This window comes from Ictidomys tridecemlineatus, chromosome 14, assembly GCF_052094955.1.
Source record: "Ictidomys tridecemlineatus isolate mIctTri1 chromosome 14, mIctTri1.hap1, whole genome shotgun sequence".
NCBI classification, from domain to species: domain Eukaryota; kingdom Metazoa; phylum Chordata; class Mammalia; order Rodentia; family Sciuridae; genus Ictidomys; species Ictidomys tridecemlineatus.
This window is the reverse complement of record NC_135490.1, coordinates 34287528-34314080: the sequence shown is the minus strand read 5'-3', so window position 1 is coordinate 34314080 and position 26553 is coordinate 34287528. Positions and strand designations below refer to the sequence as shown.

Below are 26553 nucleotides of genomic sequence, written 5' to 3'. Positions count from 1 at the left end.
CACATTACAAATCACATACTTTAATTTAGATTTTTATCTTTATGTCCTGAACTTATGAATTCAAGGGGTATTATTTATGCTAATGCTGTTTAGTCTTGCATGTAATATTTGAAAAATAGGAGCATGATGAGCTTCTGACTATGAAAAACAGTCTAGTTCAGATCTTTGCCATACTCATCTTTGTCAAAGTCTACCCTATTCTAGTGGATATAAGCTAGCAGTTTTCTAAGGCAGAACCACCATTTTCATTATTACTCCAGAGTTTTCCTTTGTTGAATGGCATGAGTATAAATAGAAGTTATCTTAACATAGGTAACAAAGATCTGTTGAAGGTATAGTCACTTCATTGGGTGACCCCAATAAAGGGTCTTTTCTCTTGTGAGTATTACTTCCTAATAGAGAATTATTTCACCTTTTGCTGTGGGAACATAACCCTGCCCACCAGTATTCTAGGGGCCAAATGGGATAGAATATTTGGGGTTTAAACCATTGAGGGATAGACTTCCACTTAATATTTGATTTTATTATGATACCTGATACAAGGTCCACTTTTCTTGATGTCCCCAAATCCAGATCCTCATTTTTAAATTTCTCCAATGAGGGCTGGGGCTGGGGTTCAGAGGTAGAGCTCTCACCTAGCATGCATGAAGTACTGGTTTCAAACCTAAGCACCACATAAAATAAAATTAAGATGTTTTGTCCACCTCTAACTAAAGAATTTAAAAAAAAAATTTTCTCCAATAGAAAAAAAATTCTCCTTTTTTGGTGGTGGTGATGGTGAGATAAACTCATGTATTTAATTTTTCATGTTGAAACAAAACTCGTAGAATAGTTTTTTTTCTACTTTATTTTTTTTAATTGGTTGTTCAACACATTACAATGCTCTTGACATATCATATTTCATACATTAGATTCAAGTGGGTTCTGAACTCCCATTTTTACCCCAAATACAGATTGCAGAATCCCATCGGTTACACATCCACATTTTTACATAATGCCATATTAGTAACTGTTGTATTCTGCTACCTTTCCTATCCTCTACTATCCTCCCTCCCCTCCCCTCCCATCTTCTCTCTCTACCCCATCTACTGTAATTCATTTCTCTCCTTGTTATTTTCCCATTCCCCTCACAACCTCTTATATGTAATTTTGTATAACAGCGAGGGTCTCCCTCCATTTCCATGCAATTTCCCTTTTCTCTCCCTTTCCCTCCCTCTTCATGTCTCTGTTTAATGGTAATCTTTTTCTCCTGCTCTTCCTCCCTGCTCTGTTCTTAGTTGCTCTCATTATATCAAAGAAGACATTTGACATTTGTTTTTTAGGGATTGGCTAGCTTCACTAAGCATAATCTGCTCTAGTGCCATCCATTAGAATAGTTTAATAGAGAAGAGTTTTACTGATAATCAGGTTAATTTTTAGTCCTACTTTCTTAGATAAATCATATTTGTTCAATTAAGTTAGACATGAAAGTAATTTTAGAGTATTAGTCACATTCTGTGATTTTTAGCAATCATATTTTTATTTTCAATGTAAGAAATGAAATTCCTGAATTTTTGGTGATAATTCTTTTAGAATAAATTATATCACATAAACATTGACACCAATTAATGCATTTAACTGGTCAGTAAGTTCAGATTTGTATATTTAGTAGTAATGACATGGGAAAATTTATTGAGGCAAATTGAAAAGTTTTAAAATATTATTATACGTAGAATTTTTATTAAAATTGATTACAATAAACTTAGGAAAATCCTTTTTAGTTATTTATCAAAGTTTCTGAAGAAATAAATGGGCATATTACCAGTACATCCAGACACATCTGATAGAGTTTTATTAAAGAATAGGTTGTCTAATTTTACAATGGAGTCCTTGATAATTGGGATCTAGTATTCTGGCCTAATTCATTATATTACCTACTATTAAATATATTCCATATAGTTGATAATAAAATGTTATTTTGTTTCTCTGATACTTCATGGCAGTACTTTTTCCAAATATCTCAGTGTCACCTAATGTCCTTCTGGTCTAAATGTCTGCTTAGCAGTAAAGACATTAATTCTAGCCAGGATTTATGTGTGTTTGTGCTTTTTAAAATATACAGAGAGGGGCTAGGGTTATGGCTCAGTGTAGAGTGTTCATCTAGCATGTGTGAGGCACTGGGTTCCTCCTCAGCACACATACAAAAAAATAAATAAACAAAATAAAGGTATTGTGTCCATCTATAGCCAAAAAAGAAATTCTTTTTAAAAACCCGAAATATACATAGAATTGTATTAAATATGATTATCTGATTTGTGTCTTTTTTAATATTTATTTTTTAGTAATAGATGGACACAATGTCTTTATTTTACTTTATGTGGTGCTGAGGATCGAACCCAGTGCCTCACGTATGCTAGACAAGTGCTCTCTCTCTGAGCCACAACCCCAGCCCTGATTTGTGTCTTTTGATGTATGGTTGATTTAATAACCATAACTTAGGTATACCAAAGTGTATGTGTGTGTGTGTGTGTGTGTGTGTGTGTGTGTGTGTGTGTGTATGTATATGTATATGTTTATATATATATAAAATAAAATTCTCCCCTTTTGGTTTATGGTTTGTTGGATTCTGATAAATGTATAATACCACTTTTCCCTTTATCTCTACAGTCAATCCCTCACCCCAGCCCCAGGAAAACTTTGATGTAGTCTCTGATTCATGGTTTTTCCCTTTTCAGAATTTGCCTGTATTTAAGTAGTAAATATAGATTGATATGCAAAGTAACAAGAGATGATTAAATTCACTAGGAGCAGCGAGCGTTGCTTAATGTGAAATCAGTCTATTTGGGGAGTTGTTGCACCTTTTCCTCTTCTTACCACATAACCTTTCTTGTGCCTTCCAATTAGTTCATGTAGAACTGAATAGATTTCAGAGAGATTTAAGATTCCAGGAACTTAAAATGTATCTTGTAAGAGGACTTTGGGTTCTCAGAATGTCAAAGTAAACAGCCTGTTGGCCCAGGGACTTCTCAGTTGCTAGTTCTAATTTTTATATCCCTCTATTTGTTTCAATTTGGGCAGGTTGGGCCTAGTGACCAAAATGATCCCATATTAAGAATTAAACTATAGGGATGGAGTTTAAAGAGGCCAAAAGCAGAAGGACTTTGTGAAGACTTATGTCCCACAGGGTTACATTTAGCCAACCACTAGGATAAGCTTGGAATGTGTTTCTCTCAGTCAGGGCAGGTGTCCAAGAGTATCTGTATCAAGTAGGTCTATTAAAAGTATTAGGAATGGGCAACTATGTTACATGCCAACTCCCTTTTGATTTCAACAGTACTATGTATTTTTAGTTTTAACACAGCATTTTGCAAACTTTAAAGATCTAAAATAACTAGTAATTTGACATCTTAAAGGAAAGGTCATTTGTTTCAGTATCCAAATCATTTCCACTTACTATACCCAGAAATATGTTGGTTTATTACTAGGAAATTTCTCTTTCAGCAAACCTAAAGACAATGTGTTTGTTCAGTATGTACACATTGTCTTTAACTTTTTATTATTCCCAGTAGCAATTCATACTTTAGTTATGCAATTTTAGTTTTAGTAGCAAGCTAAAACTAAAAAACAGGTCATAATGTCCCTGTTCTTTCTGATATAGATAAAAGAATTTGTCCAAGGAATGTGAGGTTTCTGAAAACTATTAACTTCAGGAATAAATTTTTATGCAAAACCAAGCAGTTTTCTTAGTCATTAAATATTTAACCCTAAATTGGTAATAAGTCTGTACTAGAGCCCAAACTACCAACCAACACTTTATTCCACCAGTGAATTAAGCCTACTGAGGACATTGGCATGTGTAATATATATTCCATGTTACCACTACCAAACCACTATAAAAACCAGTATAAAAATTGTTTCACCAAAAACATTTAGCAAATATTTATCTCCACAAAGCACTAACATAACCACTGTATTATAATGTTCATTAAACAACAGGTAGGTTCTCAACATTTGGTGAATCTACTTCTAAATATATGCAGAGGAAAAAGAACACATGCTAGGTAATATATTCATCTTTTATATGATCGACAAATTCTCTATTTTCCACACACTTTTAATTGGTACTTTATAGTTATACATAATATTAGGATTTGTTGCTACATATTCATACATGCACCAAGTTCTATATTTTTAAGAAACTGAGAAGAGTTTGAGAATTTTGAGAACATTCTGAATAGATTAGCATTTGAGAAATGCCAACATGAAGACTGGAGAATTACTATAAGGTGTAAGCTAAGTCTGTGAATTTGAAGATCCTCAAATTTGAAGATGGATGTTATCATGATAACTAAGCCTCTGCCAGATGATTTAGGTGGAATATTTTATCTATATGCATGGAGCCTCAAGTCATACCACTCTTTTACAGAAATATATCTGTGAACTCATGATTAATACAATTAGCTCAGTAGATAGTCATATGCACATCCTCAAAGAAGCTCAGAGATTGTTCTTGTGTCACATGAGCACATTTATAGAAATAGTTCTCTTTCTACTAGAATGCTTTCCATTATAAGAATTTGAATAAAAAATTTTTAAGCTAAATCACACACTACACAAAATCAATGGGCTGAGGATGGAGTTCAGTGATAGAGGCTGAGCATGCATAAGGCCTTGGGTTTTATCTCTAGCACTGTGGGGGAAAGCCTGCTTTAACCATCTGCTACTACTTCTCTCATCATTCTACCATAATAAAAAATTAAAATACATCTACCCCATGTATTTAAAAATATCTTAGGGAATATGACAGACTATAAAGATAATGAATATCTTATGAAAGAATTTAAGTATAATTGCTTAGTATAACCTCCCCAATCAACTTCTTATTTTTTGTAGTGCTGGGGATTGAATACAGGGAGTGCTCTATCACTGATCTATATCTCCAACTATTTTAATTTTTTGAGACAGGGTCTCCTTAAATTGCTGTGGCTGCCCTGGAACTTGCTATCCTCCTAGTTTCAGCCTCCCTAGTCGCTGGGATTGTGGGCATTCACCACTGTGCCCAGCTGCTTCTAGTTAATTTTTAGGGAGATTGGTACTCTAGTACCAGTTTTTATTCTTTTTTCTACTTTGCAAAAATTTATTAATTGTATATCTTATAACTTTTTTATATTTTGTACTACTCTTAAAAAGTTGTGTGATTTAAAATTAGGTTTATTGAGATATAACATCTATACCATATAAATCATCATTTTAAGTATACTATTCAATGATTTTTGTAAGTTTATTGAGTTGTGGAACTATTATCATGACTCAGTTTTAGAATATTTCTTTTTGCTTTCTATAAATTTGTTTTTTGTAGACATTTCCCATGAATGGAATTGTACACACTCTTTCTTGCACTCTGTGTGTATGTTTGTGCATGCATTCACCTTCTTTAACTTAGCATAATATTTTCAAAGCTCGTCCATGGTGTGGCATGTATAGAAATTCATTCCTTTTAATTTCTGAATAGTATTCCATTGTATGGATAAGCCACTTTTTGTTTGTCTCTTCACCAGTGGATGAACATTTAGACTTTCTAGGTTTTGCCTATCATGAATAATGGCGCTATGAAAATTTGTTAACATTTGTCTTTGTGTGGATACATGGTTTATCTTCTCTATTGGAGCCTTAGGAGTTGAATTTCTGTGTTGAATTATAACTTTATGTTTAATTTTTTAAGAAATCACCAGCAAAGTGACTATAGTATTTTACATTCTACCTTTCAATGTATGAGGGTTTCATTTTCTCCATTTCTTCACCAGCACTTGTTATTGTCTAGCTTTTTGATTATAATCACCTTAGTGATATATCATTGTGGTTTTAATTTGAATTTCCCCAATGACTAATTATTTTGAGAATCTTTTCATGGGCTTACTAGACATTTATATTCCTTTGTGTAGAAATGTCTCTTCAAATATTTGTACAGTAAAAAATTTTGGTTAGTCTCCAAGCATTTTCTGTATATTGGTTATTGTAAGTGTTCTCTATATATTCTGAACTCAAGTCCTTTGTCAGATACATGTTTTGCACATATTTATTTTTACCAGTCTGTGATTTGACCTTTTATTTTTCACTGGTATCTTTTAAAGTGCAAAAATTAAATTTCAATATAGTCCACTTTATCAATTTCCCCCCCTAGGTTATGCTTTTCCTATTTGTAGGGTTTCCAGCAAGGTATCTAACAACATCAAGCTTCAGTTCCTTTGTCTACAAAATTGTTAGAGGTACACTCATACACTGCTGGTAGGACTGCAAACTAGTACAAACATTTTCGAAATCAGTTTGGAGACTCCTCAAAAGACTAGGAATGGAACCACTGTATGACCTAGCTACTCCACTCCTTGCTATTTATCCAAAAGAAAAGAAAATAAAGATACTATACTGATACAGGCACGCCAATGTTTCTAGTGGTGCAATTCACAATAACCAAGTTATGGAACCAGCCCAGATATCCATCAATAGGTGAATGGATTAAGAAAATGTGACATATATATATATATATATATATATATACACACACACACACACACATATACATACATACATATATACATACATACACACACATGCAATGGAGTTTTACTCAGCCATAAAGAAGGGTGAAATTAGAGCGTTTGCTGGTAAATGAATAGAACTGGAAAACATCATGCTAAATAAAATAAGCCAGATTCAGAAAGTCAAAGGTTGAATGTTTTCTCTCCTATGTGGAAGCTAGAGTGAAATTAGGAAAGAAGTAAGAAGAGGGGAGGAGGAATTGCATGAAAATAGAAGGGAGTTCAGTGGAGTATAGGAAAGGGATTGGGGGGATGGGAAAAGGGAGGAACTGCAGAATGAAATTGACCAAATTATGATATATACATATATGCATAGACCACAGTGAATTTGACCTTTGTGTACATCTTTAAAGCACCAATTAAAGAAACAATAAGTAAACAGAAGGAAGACCAATGAAGAAGTGGGGGGGAGAGTGGCAATACTGGGAATTGAAATGGAGCAAATTATATTCTGTAATTTTATGAATATGTCAAAATGAACCTCATTATATATTATGTTTAATTATAATACACTATAAAAATGTTTTAAAACAACAACCATTCTTGCCTCAAACCTGATTTCTATTTTGAAAAGAGGGAAATAATAAGCAGTGATAACAATGATAAATGAATAGAACTTGCTGTTAAGTTTCCTAAGTTCTTTGTATTTATGACTGGCTTGTGAGTGTGTGGGGCTAAAAACTAAATAATGGTGGTAGTTGTACAATATCATGAATATAATTATGCCACTGAACTGTATACTTAAAAATGATTAAAATGAGAAAAGTTAAAATGGTAAATATGTTATGTTATACATATTTACTACAATAAGAATGCAATAACTTACGGTAAGTAAAATTAAAGCACAAATAGACAAGTACCACATGATCTCACTCATGTGGAATATTAAAAAATAGTTGATGTCACAGAAGTTGAAAATAGAATCCTGGTAACCAGAGGATGGGGAGAGTAGTGGGGAGGGAGGGAGGAAGAGAGAGGCTGATCAATGGGTACTAAGTCACAGTTAGATGGGAGTTAGAAGTTTTAGTGTGCTGTTGCACAGTGGGGTGACTGTAGATAATGTATTGTATATTTAAAAAAACTAGAAGATTTAAAATGTTTTCCTCATACAGAGGTGATATCTGTTTGAGGATATAGGTATGGTTACCCTGATTTAAACATTGGACAATGTATAGATGTATCAAAATATTCCATAAATATATACAATCTTTATGTTTAATATATCAATTTAAAACATAAATTTAGGGCCAGGCCTGGTGGTGCCCACCTGTAATCCCAGCAACTTGGGAGGCTGAGGCAGGAGGATAACAAGTTCAAAGCCAGCTTGAGCAACTTAGCAAAGCCCTAAACAACTTAGTGAGACTGTCTCAAAATAAAAAATAAAAAGGACTGAGGACTCAGTGGTTAAGTGATCCTGGGTTCAATCCTTCGTATGGGTGGGGAGTTAGAGGGGAGCAAAGAGAGAAGGAAAGAGACTGGATGAAGTGATATACTAGTTCAAGTGGTAATAATAATGAAACATTTGTAATGGGAAGTTGAATAATCAGTCCCAAGAATAAAGTAAAAAATAGGCAGATTCTGCTTCCTTTCTGTTTTCTTATTTTTATCCTACCACTTATTCCTATCAATTATTATAATTTTTTTTCACTTCTTTACTCCCTTATTTTCAGTGCTGATGTGGGAGCATGGAGAGATGTAGAGTGGAAAATAAATGGGATGTCTTTCGCCTGAGAGGGAGAAGGCTTGGGGGACTGCTGGGAATATTTACAGGGCTATCAGGTAGAGGAAAGAGCAGGCTTATTTAGTGTGTTCCAGATGACTGAAGTAGGATTTCATGGGAAGCAGATCTTTTTTGCCTTTGAAAGCGGAATATTATTTTAACAAATAGAACAGTTTATAATGGAGTGGACTCCTTGGAATGGTGGAATGGACAAATAGAGGCTGAGCATGTTGCCGAAGATATTGCACCATTGGATGGGAATTTGGACCAGATGGTCTGTGCCTTAGCATCCCATCAGGAAGAAAAAGAAATTTCAGCTGGGATTTTGAAGAGTTTAATGAAGGAGCTCTTGGCAGAGGTGTGAATGAGATTAGAAGAGTCTACAATGGATGTTGGCACCCAAGGACGACAGTGGGAAAGCTATTATCAGGTTTGGAGGAGCAGAGGAGGGTTGCTGTTCAAAGAGCCCAGTGGAGTTGTAGACGAAGGGTCACCAACAGTTGGAAGGGGACCAACTGGCCAGAACTGGTAGTCCTAGAGGGAGCGGCTGTTGCCAGAATCATGGTGCCAAGACAAGGAAGCAGTAGCTGTCATCTCTCACTGGCAAAGCCAGATGGAAGTAGAGGGCACTGGAGCTCAAGTGATATATCTATAGGAAGGGATGACTTCCTAAGGCACTGAGCACTAAGGTTTCTTCCATCTCATTTTTCATCTGTACTCTTTGAGGCTGTGGTGCACTTGAATATCACCGCAGCCCCAATTCTTCTCCCTCAAACTTGAAAGAAGCAGAAAATGTAAAGATCACATCTAATACCCTGAATCATCCTGTGAAAGTAAGAGCTGCTTAAGTTATCTGACAATGTCCATGAGAGTCAGAGAAATGTCCCTGAAACCTCAGAAGTAAAAAACTTGAAAGTCAGCCAAACCCATACTTATTGTGATGTGTTGGACACTGTTGTATGCTACAGACTTATTGGTGAGCAAGGCAAATATTCCTCTCCTCTTACATACAAGAAACAAGAGGCAGACAGTAAATCATTTAAAGTGTTATCATGTAATACAGTAAATTGGTTAAAATCATGAACAATACCATTTCCTAGTTGTGTGACCTTTATTAAATTATTTGACTTGTGTCTCAGTTACATATCTATAAATGGGGATGAATTATTGTAGCTTCCCAAGAGGGTTTGTTTGAATTATCAAGCACTACACAGTGCTAGGTGATAGAAGAGTTCTATCCCCTACTGTTTCCTTGTCTTGGCCTCATGATTCTGGTGGGAAAACACAGACAAAAGAGAACCATGGGGCTGAGTATGATGGCAGTTATGGGTCTGGGAGCCAGAGGGCTCTAGTGAGCAGACTTGCCAACACCAGGGAAGAGCTGAAGGTTCTAGAAGTAGGAATTCAACTACCTGAACCCTCATGAGTGCTGTCAAAATCTCCAGGGACAAAGCAGGTGACAGTGTAAGAGTGTAGAAAGTACACTCTTATAGCCTGTTGCAATAGGGATTCTTATCATTTTGGATTATTTATAGGCAAAAAGCAGAAGCAAAAATGCTTAAAAGAAGCAAAATCACAGTATCTAAGAATTCAGGCTCTGAACAAAGTAAAAAAAAATTAATGAAAAAAAAAATAACTCAAGCTCTAATCAAACTGGTGTGAGTTCAACTCCTGCCTCTGCTACTTATTGTTGCCTCTTCTGGTTTTTACTTAGCTTTGTTGAGGACCAGTTTCCTCTTTTGGAAAATGGAAACACTCATACCTACCTCACAGGTCTAAGGTACTCCAAGAGATATTCTGAAATGAGATATTTTATGATAATTACTTACTTAGCACAATGCCTAGAACATTCTAAGGCTCTAGGAGATATTGTTGCTGTTGCTTACTGCTGTTGTTATAAAAAGAGAGAATGAATATGAGCACAGCAAAATACTGATGTATTTTTGCTTTAGTTGCTCTGTATGATATCAGGGCTCATAAAAGACAACTTGAATTTTTTGGCAATCTCTGAAGCATCTGATGTAGTGTCATAGAACCAGAGCATCTGCTGGTGTTATGCATGAGCAGTTAACAAAAAGATCTCCTGGTGTACCATAAGAAAGCAAAATATCTTAATGATAAAATTTAGTACTTGAGCTTTATTTAGTTCTGAATGATTATTTTGACATTTCAAGCTCACAGCATTGATGAAGTGAGTCTTATTGGTGAAAAATAATTAAAAATTTGGCACCTAAAAATGTTGTCATTTTCTTTCAGTTAACTCCTTTCTGAGCACAATCTGTTCTCTGAAAGGTCTTACTGTGCTGATTTAAAAAATCAGTCCATTTTGAGGTTATCTGGTAATTTCTGCCCTAATAGTTTTCAATAAATCAAACTTCAGTAATGAAAAAAGAATAAGAAAATGGTGGAGACTCTCCTTCTCCAGAAACTAATTGCTTATTTAGCACAAATTAATGCATGGTTTTCAAAGCTTTGTTTTTGTTTTAAATGATAAATTCTCTTTTGTACCAGAAATAATAAACTACTATGTTCCTGGATAGTTTATTTTTTAATGAAATATTTTGGATTGGTCTTTACTTTTACTCTTTCCATTCGCTCTGCTATGAAAATAAAATGTATATTAATTTCTAATAATGGGAAGAGGCCCATCTATTCATTATGTTAAAAATGAATAGATTTAATAAGATTTAATCTTATTTTTATTTAAATAGCACAGCACTCTCCATAATAAAAATTAAAACCTAACTAGAAATAAAATGCTTTTAAAATTCTTATTCAAAGTAGTTGTATGTTATACTACACAAACAAAATAGAACTTTAACCTATAAAAATTAATTATGAAATTCAGAAGTTGAAAACACACCTAAGGAAGTCACAATTTTATAAAACTTTGGCTTAACACTGTTAATGATTTCAGACTTAGTTGACTTTATTCTTAGGTAAATCCAAGAAAATATATGAGGAGAGAAATTATTTGAAGTTTTCCTTCTTTAGACAGTTTGGCATTTAGGGTCAAAATATTTGCAACTCTCAAAATGGTCAGAATGAGCTAATGATGTTCAGCAATATAGAAAAGTCCTATATATTTTTCTTTTTTCTCCTTTGGAATTTAATAGTTTATTTGGCACTTGCATGCAAATTTCTCATTTTTTAGGGACCATGAACAATTGAATATGTGAAAGAAAATCTTGCAATTATATTTAAAGACATTTATTTTTCTCTTTTCTTTCTCCCTCCTTTTGAAGAGAGTTTACCTCCTCGTAATTGAAGGGAAGTTTCTAGTTCACATGAGAGGCAGCTATATATTTCGAAATGAAGGATTTCTCACACCAAACCATTTGCTTAGCATCCCAAACAATTTAGCAGAAAGATTCTTCTCCAGGGACCTTTAGCTGTCATATATCTCTTTCTCAAAGAAAGTGAGTCTTGTTTATTCTTCAAGAACTCACTGACTTGATGTTACTGGTTTCAATACGTGTGACTTCTTGTCTGAATCCCTCATGCTGAGTTCTTGTGTTGTCTTTCCCCAAAGGTCATGTCCTACACAGGGTCCCCACTGTGCTGGGTCAGCAGGAACACAAGATGACCATTTTTGTTTGTCATTATTTGCTTAAACCTAGAGAAAATAATATCATTATTGATTTCGCCCTCAGGTTTTCCCCCTACAGACTATGTTGTCATACATACAGAGTAATTATTTGTTTTTACTCCACAGGCGTGCATAGGAGGTGAAGATGGATTCTCTGCTTTTCAATTTGGGCAGGACATTATTGAATAGTGAACATGATAAAGAGAATGGCTAATTTAATCTTATTTTTTCTGTTAGTCACATTGAGACGATTTCAAGCAAGTACAAGATCAAGGATCCATTAGACCTCTTTTTGGGAGGGAGAGGGGTAACTTTTGTGGGTTTCAATAGAGCTCCAAAAGTGCTGTGGCTGCTTTTAAAAATTAAATTAAATTAACTAAAAAGGCAAAGAAAAAGAGACTGCATTTTCTGAGGTTTCCCCAGAGGCTTTTATCTGTTTAAACTAACCAGGGATTTTTCACATATTGACATAAGCATTCATTTGCTAATTTGTTGGACATTAAACTGCATGGAGCTTTCCCCATCTTGAATGAAGCTGAACTGCTTGGGTCCTTAGGGCTGCTCAAGCCCTGCATCATTCCCTGCACACATATGGTTTTTCCTTCTCTCTCTCTCCTTAGATAAAAGTCAGTGCTGATCGCCTTAAGGAAAGAATGAGTTAAATGGACCAATATTCTAGGCCTGGATCTAAAACTCCCGGCCTTTTCAGAGGCCCCTTAGCACCTGCAGCAGCAAGGTCATTTGCACATACATAAATAAATAAATTAACAATGAATAAATAATTTAATCCCGGCCACACAATGCCACCTTGCAGATTTGATCCTTTTGCAGCACCCAGTGAATTTGTCCATTTCTAATTCTTTTTGATAAAGTCTTCAGATACTTGCTGACTGTCAGGCTCATTTTCGTATTGTTTTCGCTTGATTAGTTCTGTATGACCTAAGGTCGCCCTTAAAATCCACATTTCTAATGAAGACTCCCAAAGGCCTGCTTTTTAGCACTGCCCGCCCTCCACACCCGCCTCACCCCAAGAAAGTATGGAAAGTGCTTGTCATTACTCCCTTCAAAAGTGTGGAAGATTTTTAGTCACCAGCCACCTGAAGCAGTCCGTCATTCACCCAAATGCAAAAATAGCTCATTAAGGGATGCTGAGTTTTCATAACCTCTTTATCCAAAGCTCTTGGATGTGCCTGTGGCAGGTCACCTGGGTCTTGGAGGACCTGGGCCAACACCCCTTTAACCCTGCTGGACAGTCCTTTTAATGGCTGGCAACAGGCAAGGGCACCTGCCCACTCACACTGAGTGCCTGAGACTGTGTCCTTCATGGGGAGGAGGGTTGCTTTTTGCTTTTTAAAAAAAGCTGACTGGGCACTTGCTGCCAGCCCCTCATTTTCTGTACATCATGTGTAGGCTGTGGGCAGGGGGCAGGGATTTTGTCTCAATCTCAAGTTGATGATCCTAGAGTCTGTAGTGGAGACTCGCTCTCACTATCACACTGCTTGCTCCCTGGGCGATCTCTTCCATGCCAAAAGGTCAGCTCCTTGAATGGGAAAAAAAGCAGGATCTTGAGTTTGCTGAGTAGGATAGCCTTACTTAATGGAACCAAATTCTTCACTTCTGATTTCATTATAAAATTCACAAAGATTGTTTAAATCAATTGTTCAGTATCCTTTAATAGTTTTGTTGAAGTCTTCCTTGATTTTGGAACATCAAATTTTTTAAATTTTCAAGGTTTTTTTGGTAATTTTTTTTCTCCTTTTGTCTATTGGACCCTCAAGTAAAAATTCACCATATTATGTGACATCTTACAATTGTTACTTTTTCCCAACAGTGAAAATTTGAAAAAGTAGCCTGTACTACCTCATAGAAATCTATTACATGATCCAATTTAAATCCATTTTGTATGCTGAAATGTGAAGAATAGATTTAATATACTTTGATGTATATCAGCAGTTTTCTAGAAAAATGAATGGACCTAGACTGATAGATATAGCCTTCCAAGAATTTTGTTCCATTATCTGAATTTGTAATAAGTGAATAGTCTTGGCCCCAGATAAAGTCAAAGTACTGTTGTCAACAGAACACCTTAGCTCAGGAAGCTCTTACTGATGTGTGTAATTCAAAATAAGATGAACTCTCTGACCATAGCAATATTTTGTGTGTCAAGGACACTCATGTAGCAAGCACTGAAAGTCATCAGTCTATGCCATCTCTGAGCCATTAAACTTTTTTCAATTTCCATAAGACGGATAATTTGGGGTTAGAAATAGGAAAGAGATGCGTGTAACTTCAAGCACTTGGATTACCAATTTGATCTCTATGTTATTATTTTCTGGCAGTTATGCTGAGCACTCCTTGTATTCCCCATTGGAAACACTGGGGAAATTCAAAATTTATGTTATTATGGGAGGAGAAAGGAGTTTTGAAGTGATTGCACCTTTCTTTTCAGGAGAAATTAGATCCCTTGGATTTCCCTGAGTTTTGTCAAAAGCAATTTATGCAAAAGCAGAAGCATCTATACTTAGAAAGAGGACAGCGGCAGATACTCCTGGAAATGGCAAAACTGTTACAAATGCAGCATACACTAAGTCTAAACAGCAATTTTAACTTTTCTTTCTTTTGAAACTTTATTTCAAATCTACCGAAAAATATAGAGAAGCATAGCAAACAAGCATTTACCTATGAGCCAGATTTAATGACAACATTTTTCTATGTTTGCTTTCAGCTCTTTTCTTTTTAAGGAATTAAACTTTACAGATACACAGAGCCATTGTTCCCTCCCCTGAGCACATACCCTCTGTCTCTCATAATAACTCCCAACATAATTGTAGTTCTTAAGGAAACTCCATTCTCATTGTCTTCTACTAGAATGGCAATCCCAATTTATTGTACATTCATACATGAATATACACACACACACACACACAGGCTCGGTCCTCTAAACTGCCCAGCAGGGCAGCAGGGATTACTCAGGGCTAGCAGGAGAGAGAGAGAGCGCGAGCACACCGGGGACCAGCCTTTTATTGGGGAACAAGAGATTCAGGGGAGAATTCCATCCAATGAAGGTTGAGGGGGCGCTGCACTCCAAGGTCAGGGTCAGTGATTGGGTCCCCGGGGTCAGTGGTCAGGCACACCCCCACACGGATGGGCTCTCTCATCAGGAAAAGGTCAGGAAAACTTCGACTTTGCCAAAGTGCCTCAGGCCCTTAAGGGGAGTCGCCCAATCACGTGTTAGAATGGCTTCCCACACACATACATAGTATAGAGCTAAGAGTGAAAAGTGTGTAAGAAAAGTTTAACAGCTGATTTTTATAAAATTTGGAATTTTCTTCTTGGAGCTTGTGTGTATTTTCTGCATATTTTCATTGATTATATATTTAAGTCATGATGAACAATGATAAGGAAGTAATGATTAAATTGACAAAAAATGTTATTAAATACTAACATCAGGCAGGTGGGATGGCTCATGTCTATAATCTGAGTTACTCAGGAGGCTGAGGCAGGAGGATTGCAAATTCAAGGTCAACCTGGACAATTTAGGGAGAGCTTATCTCAAAAAATAAAAATAAATGGGTGTACAGCTCAGTTGTAGAACTTTTGCTTAGTTTAGTCTGAAAAAAAATTACTAATATTATTTACAGTTTGCAAAAATTAAAGCATTACATTGCATGAAAAAGTATGCTCAGGCTCTTTCTAACTCCCATGACTATGGGAGAGCTACCATGCAAATCAGTTGGGTCCTACTATTAACTTTGTGATAGCTTCCTTAATCCGAAGGCAAAAACCAGTTAGAAAGCAATCTCCTAATTCCTAGTTGATTATTAGCTTTAATATTCCTTAAACATCTTCTATCAGCAAAGGTCTGGAGTGGCTAAACCTGCATCTGATGATAAGGAATAATGCCTAGCACTGATATATCCCCCTTATTCCTGGTGCCTTTATGCAGGGCCTTTGTGTGTGACTACGCAGCAGTCCTGATGATTCCCTTTCATACCTTCAATTTCATTCCATCTTTTCTCTGGTTCTTTGGAAGTGGCCCCATGTGCTCTGGTTTCCTACATTGGAATCTAGATCTGAGACTGGGGCTGTGGGGGAAGCAGGTTGAACTGTTCTCATGATCTGCTTTGGTTTATATCTTCAAACATGGTAAATGGTAAAAGGAGATCCTTTGAGTACAGTGTGGCTCACACTGAGCGGTGCTTTAGTGGTTAGGTGGAATCTCCCGCTTGTTAGGAGTGTTTTCTTGCTGTGTAATCATCTTTGTCTATGCCCCTCAGGATCTATTGAAAATGGGTGGTGTAAAGGATCAAGATATTCTTACTTCTTTTATTGTTTCTTTGCCATACCTCAACATCTCAACATTGGTCATAGTCAGTTACACTTAATTTACTTCAAGGATTTTTAACTCAGCAGAAGGAATATTTCATCCACTTCTACTATGGTTTGGATATGAAGTGTCCCCCCAAAAGCTCACATGTTGAAAGCATAATCCCCCATGCTGCAAAGATCAGAGGTGGACTTTTAGGCAATTATTAGGACTCTATCCTCATTAGTGCATTGATTCATTTGCTGTATTAATCCATTAATAGCTGAATGGACTCCTGGGTGTCAACCATAGGCAGGTGGGAGGTATTCTTGGACTATGGACTATGTCTGTCCTTAGACCCTTTGCTTCTCTCTCACTTTCTTTCTGTTTTCTGGCTGTCATGATCAGAGAAGCTTTCCTCCACTATGCCCTTCCACCATGATGTTCTTACTCACCTTGGACCCAGAGCAATGGAATGGGCCAACCATGAACTAAATCTATGAAACATGAGTCCCAAATAAACTTTTTTTAAGTTGTTCTTTTCATGTATTTAGGACACAGTGATGAAATGCTCACTAACAGAGTACTTGAAGGGCATAATGGGCATAATGAAAGGCAGTGACCTGAACCACACCTCCCCAAAGGGGAAAGTAACTGGGGAAAGACCATGAGTTCCTCCAGAGGTCAACAACTTCATCCAAATTCACAAGTCCATTTCTGAATGTCATTTCTTTAGCAACAAGGGAATAGTAAATATGTCCTTGGATCATGCTAGATTGTGAGTGTTCCCCAAAGTCACACTTACGCAAAGCTTGGTTGCCAACCTGTGACACTACTGAGAAGTGGTGGGGCCAGGTGGGGAGGGGTTAGGTCATTGGGAGTGTGCATAGGAAAGGGATAGTAAGACCTCAGCCCTTTCTACTCTCTTTTGCTTCCTGACCACCAAGAGGTGCATACCTTTCTCTGCCATGTCCTCCCTTTCCAATGTACTGCCTCACAAAACACTCCAAACCAATGGGAACATCCAGCAGAAACCTCCAAAATAGTGAGCCAAAACAAACCTTTTCTCTTTCTCTGATGATTATCTTAGGTATTTATTACAGTAGTGAAAATCTGACTAATGCATACCAGAATCCTGCCTGACTAGTGGGAAGATCACTTCTTCCCTGTGCTTGTGGGTTATCCATCAATGAGGGAATGAATAGCTGGGGTAACCATTATTCATTATTCAGCTGGTGGTGTTGGTGTAGCCCATCATAAAGATTTTCAGCATGTGAGAAGAGCCTGCCATAGGCCATCTTTACCAAATATTCTTTCAGTTACTGAGCCATGTGGTAGAGAGCTAGTTACTGATCCAGTGAATATGGGACTCCTCAAACTTACAAATTTAAGGGTGTCTGTTCCTTCCAGTGAGTTTACTAGGTAGTTCTTTTTATATTCAACCTTATTTATGATGCTCTTGAGTGAGTTTCTGTCACCTAGAGACATTTCATATTCCATCAGTTCTTTACTGCCACAGTGTTTTTTGAAGGACTTAATTCTACCAGTGGGAATCCTTCTAGTTCTAAAATTAGGTAGGAATCTAGATCCCTTAAGCAAGTACATCCTTTATGTTTTGTATAGTATGAAAGACATTTAGAGGGTGGGTATTTGTGTTGTCTGAATCCTGGAGTGTTAGATCTTAGAAGAGACATAAAAATCCTGTAATTTCAGCCTTTATTTTACTGAAGAGGAAATCAAGTCCCAGAGAGTTAGCATGATGCTTTTCTTTACTTTACTCATTTAACACTTATTTGAATAAATACTGCAGAAAGAGAAACACGTATTATTTCCTGCTTGATGTATTGATATAAAATTCATCCTACATCTATGCCAACTTATTTTGCTGTTGTTCTCTAATTCCTCAAGATTATATGATTTAGTGTTTCTGGCCAATTTTAATATTTTATGTAACCTAAAAAACTGATATCTAGTTCCAAGATTCCTCTCATTACAATTGAGTTAAATCAATATTTAGAAAATAAACAAAACTTTCTCTATTCTTTTTTTCCCCCAAGATTTAAGATAATTAAAAATTTTGGTTTGCAACACTATTGGGCAATAGAAAAAGAATTTGAAGATTCAAATGAAATAAACTTGATATCTTACCCAGGAAAAGATACATGGCCATTTAAACTGAAGTAAGAAACCTTATTTGTTTAAAGAGTTTTTGTTTTTAATGTCATATTATTGCACTGTCCTTCTTTCCTACAGTTTCATTTTTTTTCTAAATGTACTCTTTACCAAAGAATAAATTATAATCTAGTTTGATAGAACAAATAGATAACCTTTCAAAGAAAATGTCATAATTAATAATTATGCACAATTATTGCATCATGGAAGTTACTGAAAACACTTACTATGTAGTAACTTTCTTTTATGAAAAGTTTTTGAAATAGTCAACTCCTAGAAAACCCAATGGCATAAAACTTAACTAATTGTGTACTTCTACAAAGTCATGTATTCATCCTGGTTCCTTTCTAAAATTGGATTTCTCAATGTTCCATTAAAATTGTGACTCAAAATATTTTATTCAAAGTTTCAGTATTCATTCAGAAATAACATTGAGGAGAGATCTGTACTTCTTGGGAAACTGTGATCCACAAACCAAAAAAAGAACTTCCTGAACTTCCTGAACTTCAGGGAGTTTGTAAGACATTTTGGCCACTCACTAAAATCAGCCTACGTAGGAGAGGTGATAGCTATTTCAAGATGTGTTCTAAGATGTTCAGCTGTGATTCTCACATACTTGTGAGGAAAGCCCTGGCAAAGTTCAGATCCTGAGGCCAGCCGAGCCCAGGTGAGCCCTAGAAATGGCCTGGGTCCCCCAATCCCTGTCATGGAGGGCTTCACAACTTAGTGTACTGTTAGAGGGAGATAGTATGACTTGTTAATGCTGAGCATTGATTCTTATTCCCTAGGCTAAAATTCAAAAGATGATCTGGCAAGTAGTACTAATGTCACTTGTTATTTCTCTCAGGTAGGATATACTCTCCATCTCTTTCACAATACCAGGGAGTGACTTCATATTCTACCCTTAAAACTTGGTTGTAGCTTATAGGTCTGAATTGTTACTCTGTATCAGTCCTTTATTATGAAATTGATTTGGGCTATTTTCACCTCTCATTAGGAGACCCCCCCCTCCAAGCCAGGCTCCCTTTTTCTTTTGTTTGGGTTTCTCTTTCGTGCTGTTAAGTCTGTCCTTGGTGGTTTTTTGGAGGGGGGACGCTGTCAAGCAATAGCTGCCCAAAAAACTCATGAGCGCCCCCTGCTGTTTTTCAGTTGACAAGTCCTTGCAGTTTTAATTCCAGGAAATATGGGTTTGCTTGATCTAAGAGGCAAACTCATACTTGTTAACGTTCTCCTGAAGATTTACAAAATCATAACGGAAAGAAAGTCTCTTTCTATATTTTATTTGGGCTATTACTTAACCTAGAGCAAGGGAACTGTCCCCCTCCTTGATCTAAGAAGCAGGTATATAACATTTTTTAAAGACTGCCAGTGAAAAATGAAAAAAAAAATATATCATGAAGTCACATAAGATTTGAAATGAAATGGCTAAAACATGGAATATGTGTTTTAGTCATTTCAGCCTTGGTCTGTAAATGTTTGGGAAAAGTGTAGGTGTAAAATTATGTCGTTGAGATTGTTTCTGATGTGCTTATTTTCTTTGACATCTTGAAATAATGTGTAGGTTGATTTAAATTCATGTTCCTTATTTTAGTGTGAAGTGTGAATTTTCTGTAGGATAATTAATTATCACACAGAAATCACCTATGTTAATTGTTATTTTTCATATAAACATCAAATTAATATGGTGTGATGCTATGCCACAAGTTTAAAACATCAGAATAAATGCATTTATCAGATTACAGATATGTATACTGGAACCTCTACTAATCACAAACCTAGTGTAGGCCTTGCAGATATAATGGTGATCAAAACAAAGAGCCCTGCATTTGTGTGTCTTACTGTCTATTAGGGTAGGCATTTGTGATGAAACAGATACATATACTTTATATATAATAGTATAAAATATACATATTTTAACTATATATACATATATATTGTTAAAATTATGAAGACTCATTGGCTATGATATGAAAAACACAAGTAATGTAATAAAAACTAAACTGGACTTCATCAAAATTAAAAACTTTTGTGCATCAAAGGGCACTACCAGCAGAGTAAAAAAGCAATTCATAGAACAGGAAAAAAACATCTATCTTGGGGTAGAGAGAGAAGATGGGAGGGGAGGGGAGGGGAGGGGGGATAGTAGAGGATAGGAAAGGCAGCAGAATACAACATACACTAGTATGGCAGTATGTAAAAATGTGGATGTATAACCGATGTGATTCTGCAGTCTGTATACGGGGTAAAAATGGGAGTTCATAACCCACTTGAATCAAATGTATGAAATATGATATGTCAAGAGCTATGTAATGTTTTGAACAACTAATAAAAAAAACATCTATCTGACCAAGGACTAATATCCAGAATATATGAAGATACCTACAATGCAACCGCAAAATAAAGAAACAACTCAATTAAAAAATGGGCATTGGACTTGAATAGACATTTTTCTGAAGATCTTCAACTGGCCAACAAGCACACGGACAGATGTTCAACACCAACAGAACAGTTGTATTAGTGTAAATAAAAATGCAATAATCAGATCTACAATAAGGTACCACTTGACACATATTAAGATGGTTATTATTTTAGAAAGTACAGAAAATAAATTTTGGTGAAAGTACAGAAAAATTGGAACCCTTGATCATTTGCTGGTGGGACTCTAAGCAGTCACTGTGGAAAATTGTATGGGGTTTCTTGCCGAGGTCCAGCCCCGGTGGGGGGAGTGAGGGTCCAGGGGATCCTGAAGGAGGAGTGGCATTGGTGAAAAGAAGAGTTGGGAGGACAGGTTGCAAATTTCGAGCAGCCTCCAGAAGAAATCTCTGCTGCCCCTGGAGGAACCTTTATTTTTATACTTTTTTACAGGTGTTTTTTCAGGTAGTTAATGGATAGCTTCAAAGCCAAAACTTTTTTGATTTACATAATTTTCAAGAATTACAATCTTTTCTGACATACATTGATTACCTAAGATATTGAGTACATTGTTCAAAATATTTTTCTGTAACTTTAGCCAATCAAGATTAAGCTTTTAGGTTTTTACCTCAATCACTAGGAAGTACTAGGCAACGTAACTAGACTATATCTCCTGATCTATTATTCACTTCTAACTTTAAAGCATACCTATAATTATTTCATTAACCTTTAAAGCATACTTATGATTATTGGTAAGCTTTCTTACTTCTAAACTAAAGTCCTAGTAAAACACACTTAAAGTAGTGAAAGTCTATTATTTAAAAGCCTACTACTCTGAAGTGCCTCTAAAATATATCCATGTTAATTTTACATTATTCTATTTTTAATTACCAAGGTTATTTCCTTTTTTTTCATATGACCTAATCAACTGCTTTCTTAAAGAACTTCCTTGATCCTTGGTCAAAGCACACCAATTCTTTTGTCTTTGAATCTTTAAAGGGCAGGCTTTACACCTCAACCCATTTGTAATTTATATTAACTGTTGTTTTCCATTTTCATTATAAGTTTCTGTGTAAAGCAAAGGAAGGTTTATTGGTTGGGGAATGTATTTTTATTAGCCTCTTGTCCTCAGAGGGGATACTATAAGCTACATACAGTGGTCCTTGTACTGTTGGCACAGCAATTGTTTTTCTGTAGCTAGGCTGTTGTACAGGTTGTGGCTTTAGGATGGGGTTGGGGGCGGGTCTAGTGTAAATTGTTAACCATGGGATAAATATTTCTTGTTGTTCAGGCTTGAGGAATAACACTATTGTTTGTATCCTGAGAGATATTGAAACATACCTCATAGCATGTCTCAATTGTATCCTTAGTCTCATTCTGGGAATTTTCCTGCAATCTGAGACAATACATACTTTTATTATTGATTGACATAGGCCCTATTACCTATATTATGAGTATCATAAACAAAACACTTAACATTCCTAATGGTTCCAGTTTCCAGATGGTGCTGCCCTGCCGCAGCATCCCCAACGCTATGACCCTGTCAGATAGCGGGTGCAGGAATGCTTCACCAGTTTCTCCAAATTTAAACATAAAAATGCCATGTGACTCAGCAATTTCACTTCCTGGTGTATGTACCCCAGAGAATTGAAAACATAGAACTCAAATGTTCATAACAGCATAAATCACAATAACCAAAATGTGGAAACAGCTCATGTATCCATCAACAGATGAATGAATAAACAAAATCTGCTATGTTCATTCAATGGAATATTCCTCAGCCTTAAAGGGAGAAATTCTGCCACATAGATGAGCCCTGAAGCTATTATGTTAAGTAAAATAAGCCAGTCACGAAAGGATAAATATAGACTGGTCCCATTTATATGAAGTACCAAATGTGGTCAAGTCCATGGAGGTAGAAAGTATAATGGTGGTTACCAGGGACCACAGGGAGGAGGGACTAGGAAGTAAACGTTTATAGGTAGAGAGTTCTTCACCTACAAGAAAAAGTTCTGGAGAATAGTGGTTGTCATAGCTGTGAAACACTGTAACATTGCAGAACTATACACCTAAAAATGGTTAAAATGGTAAATTTTATATTATGTGTATTTTACCACAAATTGAAATAATGATGATAAATAATTTGATATGAAAAAAAGCAACACTTTCTGTCATGGGGTATTTAGTAGTTAAGTGAGAGGGAATCTAATTTATGTAATATGGTCCAGGAAGACATGCTGAGCCCTGGCCATGAAAGAATAAAGAGCAGAATGGGGACGAACATTTGAAGTTCCCATGCTGATAAGGATTTGAGAACTTTTGAGGAACTGAGGAAAGACCAAGGTCAACACATAGAGAATAATGCAGACAGTAGTTGATAGGACTAGAGACAAAGGTAAGAGCTGGAACACACAAAATCCTGCCAACTGCAGCAAGAAACTTGAATTATATACTAATGTAGCAATGAGATGTTAAAACATAATTCCACTGCAACACACCATTCAGACTACTGTATGGAAAATAGATTTTTCCCCCAAGATATAAGAAGGAAAATAGATTCCAAAAGGTCAAGAGTGGTAGCCTGGGAGGCTAATTAGGCAAATAGTGACTTGGACTATGGGAGTATCAGAGGACATGCAGAAAGGTGGAAAGAATGATGCTGGACTGTATGTACAGGTGACAGAGACAGGAGGCACCATGAATGACTCTCCAGTCACATGGTTTATCATTGGCTTGTTAGGTGCAAATGGTCACATGACTCAGTCTGCTCTAAAAAATAAGATCTCTGTCATTTTGCCTTAAGAAATTCAAATTGACCCTGTATTTTTAATTATTCAAATTAAAAGAATAATGTTCTATAAATTTAGATCATTTTATAACCTATCCATTACATGAACAAAAGTTAATTTCTGATATTGCATTGTTTTAAATGCTTCTGGGCCAATAGAAGAAGTATACAGAAGATAAAAGCTGATATGCTATAAAGCTACATATCACAATTGTAAATAAGGTCCTTGGAAGAGTTAAAACCTTAAAGTCAACTTTTCCCCCTTCAGTGTGATTCAAAGTATTACTTGGGAAATAAATGGGAAAGAAGTTAGCATATTTGAGGGAAGGAGAAGAGAACATCCCTCCATCCATGAAGCTCTGTAGGTGAAGTGTCAGTAAATGGACTGGACTAGAAACTCCCAGCAGGCCAGGGGAGATGACAGACTCTTCTCTCCACCAGAGGAACTGTGAATGGAGTGCATGTCCAAAGCAAAATCAGAGGTGTGAGGGAACATAATGGACCTGTCTGTGGTTGTCAGTTGAGGATGAGATGCAACAGCAGACAGATTAATCCACCAAAGGTGAAAAGAAGATTTATTAATAGTTCATTCTAGTTTTCTTTTTAAAGTGTTCAGTTTTGCCAAAGGGATCAAACCTGAATCTATTCTAATCTCTGGATCCAGATGCAGAAAACCGTGAAGACAAAAGATGTTGAGCTGACTGCAAGTCTACCACCAGCAGAAATCAACCTCAGTGGAATTCTATGGGCCAGAGAGCCCACTTTTTCCCAACAAATGAATGGAAAGGAAATGAAGTGAGAGAGGGCGAATGTACAGATTTTAAAAAGATCTAAAATATATGAAGTGTTTTAAAATAAGAAAGACAAAAGATAAAGTATATTATCTAAGGATACAATTGGTTATTAAGACTATTCTTTAAAGTATTAAGGGAATGACTACCATAAAAATGAAGATGGTGGCTACTTAATTGGGTAGAAAAGGGTTGTGATTGGAATGAGGCTGCATGGAAGCAACAAAGTTCTGTTGGTTATTCGAGTGTTAACCTTAAAATAAATCATTGAGCCAATATTTGTTTAATATGGTTTTCTGTACTTTTGTTTTGTTTTACAATAAAAAGATTTCTTAAAAAATGTTTAATTCCTAGGCATTTTAATGTCTTTGTTCTCTTCTCTACCATTCAGACTTGTCCCTGTAACTCAGCAGTGCAGTTTGGCCATGTTTATGTCTTTATCCTTATACATATATACTTTGCATTACTGAGGTCATTGCTCTTAATTTCCACATCAAGCATAGACTTCATAAAGATCCATTTCAGTGGCTGCTAAAAACCCTCATCTGTGGTTAGATCTATGAGTTGCTCCTACTACTATGGATAATACCTGTTGTTTGTTTTCAAGAGTGGAAATTGGTGTTTAATAAATATGCTGCTGTTTAAATTAAATGGTATATTTTAATAAGAAGAATAAGAGGCCATATTTCATGTTATATTTTTGCTCTACTCAGTTTAACAACAAAAAGAGCCTAATCTTAGAGATGAAACTGCTCAAGGAAGTGCTTAATACATGAGTCTTTTATGAACAACATCTGAGCCCCTATACCATAGCAAACTCTGCTGAGTTGTGGGGCTAACAAGTTGAATATATTATATGAATTTAATAGTATTCTTTTAAAAACTCAGAAATTAGTTACTCAGCAGAAGTAGTACAGAATTATGAAGCTTGAAGTGATATTGGGCTTCAACTTTTTCCTAGAACAGATCCATGTAAATTCCCCAAATACTGTTCCCACTCTCCAATCCTGCTCTTCTCTAGTTGGTCCTGCACACTGAAACAAGAGTACTTGTTGTGGTCTGGATATTAGGTGTCCTCCGAAGCTCCAGTGTTAATGCAGAATATTCAGAGGTAAAATGATTTGGATTTGAGAAGTGTAACCTAATCAGTACATCCTAGTTTGAATGGACTAACTGGGTGGTAACTATGTGATGGTGGGGTAGCTGGGGGAGGTGGGTCATTGTAGACATGTATTGGGAGGTTTTGTTTTCCCTGAGGCCCGGCTCCCCTCTCCTCCTCTTCCCCTTCTCCTCCTCCTCCTCCTTCTTCTCCTCCTTCTCCTCCTCCTTCTTCCTCTCTCTCCCTCTCTCTCTCTCTCTCTCTCTCTCTCTCTCTCTCTCTCTCTCTCTCTCTCTCTCTCTCTCTCTCTCTTCTCTCCCTCTCTTCTCCTCTCTCCCCCTCTCTCCCCTCTCCTTTCTGGCTGCCACAAGTGGAACAGTTTATCTCCACCATGCCTTTCTGCCATGATGTTCCACCATAATGTTCTGCCTCATCTTGGGCCCAGAGCAACAGAAACATGAGCCAAATAAACTTTTTCTCCTGTAAGTTGTTCTTGTCAAGTATTTTGGTCACCATAATAAAAAGTGGACTTGTAACTCATTGGTCTTTCTAAAAGGCATATCTGATCAAGTCTTAAAACAACTGGCTGGTCATGTTGGACAATCAGAAATTCCTTAAAGTTCCTCTTCTATTCTTCTTAGTCTTCACAAAGATGTTCTCCCTGTCTGAAACCCTTCCACTTCTTCCTCCTGGATTCACTTGGTTAATTCCTTTCTTCTGATGTCAGCTGAAATGTCACTTTCTTTACCTCACTTAGACCAGTGGGAGCCTCTGATCTGCCCACTCTCTTTGTAGCACTTATCACACTTTAATATCTAACTACCTAACTTATTCCTCTGTAGACTGCAACTGCTATTAGAGTCTCATGTGCCTTACTTCCTATTTTCTCAGTCCTTGGTATGTATAGGCTCTTAACAGATATTTGTTTAATGAATGGTAGAAATTATACACGGGTTGTAATTAGGAGCACATAGAAGTGCCTAATGAGATTGATAGATAAGGAAAGGGGCACCAGAAAAAGCTTTCCAAAAAGAGCTGATGGCTATATCTTTAAGCTCAATTTGCCAGAGAAAGAAAGGTGGTGAGGAAGCTGGGGTGGTA

At 36.3% G+C, this 26553-nt stretch overlaps 1 long non-coding RNA gene across 2 annotated transcripts in view; it reads left to right on the top strand.

Annotated features, from left to right (window-relative positions):
• LOC120884299 (uncharacterized) overlaps nt 1-24645 on the top strand; it is a 39848-nt gene extending 15203 nt beyond the window's left edge. The window contains exon 4 of one of the 2 annotated variants that reach the window (XR_013430312.1): nt 24227-24645. This is a non-coding gene — a long non-coding RNA (uncharacterized LOC120884299). Of the gene's footprint in view, nt 1-12010; nt 12403-24226 lie in introns of those variants that run through there. The other variant, XR_005726693.2, reaches the window with a different exon arrangement.
• Nucleotides 24646-26553: the final 1908 nt, after the last annotated feature.